The sequence below is a fragment of the Merops nubicus genome, unplaced genomic scaffold (assembly GCF_000691845.1).
Source record: "Merops nubicus isolate BGI_N331 unplaced genomic scaffold, ASM69184v1 scaffold52585, whole genome shotgun sequence".
Taxonomy (NCBI): domain Eukaryota; kingdom Metazoa; phylum Chordata; class Aves; order Coraciiformes; family Meropidae; genus Merops; species Merops nubicus.
In genome coordinates, this window is record NW_008609927.1 from 1 (window position 1) to 1596 (window position 1596).

The following is a 1596-nucleotide window of genomic DNA, read 5'->3' on the forward strand; positions in this document are numbered from 1 at the left end:
GCTCCGCCCGCTCCCCCCGCCAATGTCAAGGGAGACTCGGGCTATGCGGGCATCTCCCGAGGAGCCCGCTCCCCGCAGCGGGCGGGCGCGGTATATTTAGCATCGCGCCGCTTTCTTCCTCCCCCAAAGTTTCGCCCACTTATTTATTTATTTGCCTGCGTGCGGCGCGCTGCCGCAGAGCAGCAAGAGCCGCTCCGCGCCGTGCCTGGCGCTGGAAGCGGCTCTGTATTGCAGCAGGTAGGGCTGAGCGCTAGGACCTCGGAGAATCCTTCCAGCAGCAATCAGGACTACCTTAAACCCAGCCCAATGCCTCTTCCTGCGCCACTCTGCGTGCTGGATGGAGATCCACAGTCAAGAGCTGCAGCTCAGTGCTGGAGTACAACATTTCACAGGGAGCCCTGCAGAAGCAACACCTGTTTCGAGCCAGCCAAGAAAGACACAAGCACTTGTATGTTGCTGCTTTGCTTGTGGATCGTCAATATTCCTAAACCAGTGGACATCTGCTGAGCCTCCTGAGAATTCTGGATAATAGATTTGGACGTCAAAAGTTTTTTTTTTTTCCCTTTTTCTTTTTTCCTTCGTCTTCGTTTTTTTTTTTTTTTTTTTTTTTTTTGAGAAGTTCAGTCTCTTTATCTGGCAAAAGTCTCAGCCAACAACGTGAGATTTCCCCCCTCCCCCTTTGCAGGATTCATGCTGATGTATGCAGTCTGTTATAGAGTAAAAACAGCGCATGCCTTTCTGGAGTCAGAATCCATAAATCCTGACGTAGCCTGTGCATCTTAAAAAAAAATCCCTATAACGCCTAGGTATTTAAGTTGCTATGGTCATTCTTATCTTAAACCAAATGGAGAAACTACGGATTTTTTTCTTTATTACAGTTGGATGGGCTGAAGACCGTGGTGCTTGCTAAGAGCTGGGGATATATGCATTTATATAGATATACACATCTATATGTTTATAAATATGTCAGTGTGTGAGTATAAAGTGGTGGTTTCTTAGACTAACTGGTTTGACCTTGAACCTGTACCAGTCAAAACAGAATATTACTTTTATTTATGCATTTAATGGATTGAAGAAAGAACATTTTCTCTGTAACTGCGCTAGGGAGGGGAGAGGAGTGGAATATACCTAATCTTATACCTCCTGGGTTTGGCACCATCATTATTGTTTATTCTTATTCTCTAAAAGCAGAATCTTCTGATGGCTCCCTTAGGTGAAGTTGGGAACTATTTCGGTGTGCAGGATGCAGTACCTTTTGGGAATGTGCCCGTTTTGCCGGTGGATAGTCCGGTTTTGTTAAGTGACCACCTGGGTCAGTCTGAGGCAGGTGGGCTACCCAGGGGGCCTGCGGTCACGGACTTGGACCATTTAAAGGGGATCCTCAGGCGGAGGCAGCTATACTGCAGGACTGGATTTCATTTAGAAATCTTCCCCAATGGTACTATCCAGGGAACCAGGCAAGACCACAGCAGATTTGGTAGGTATTATCCTTAACCCTTTAGTGGTCATGTGATGAAATAATGGGGCAGAACTGCGGGCGGGGGGACGGCGGGGCTGCGAGGCGGGCGGGGAGGGGGGTTTGTGCTGATGGCTGAT

General features: G+C 48.1%; 1 pseudogene across 1 annotated transcript; it reads left to right on the forward strand.

The window, feature by feature from the left end:
- The first annotated feature begins 658 nt into the window (after positions 1-658).
- On the forward strand, positions 659-1494 carry LOC103773348 (annotated as a pseudogene). Its single transcript, XR_608161.1, has one exon. The product of XR_608161.1 is annotated as a fibroblast growth factor 9 pseudogene (transcript).
- Positions 1495-1596: the final 102 nt, after the last annotated feature.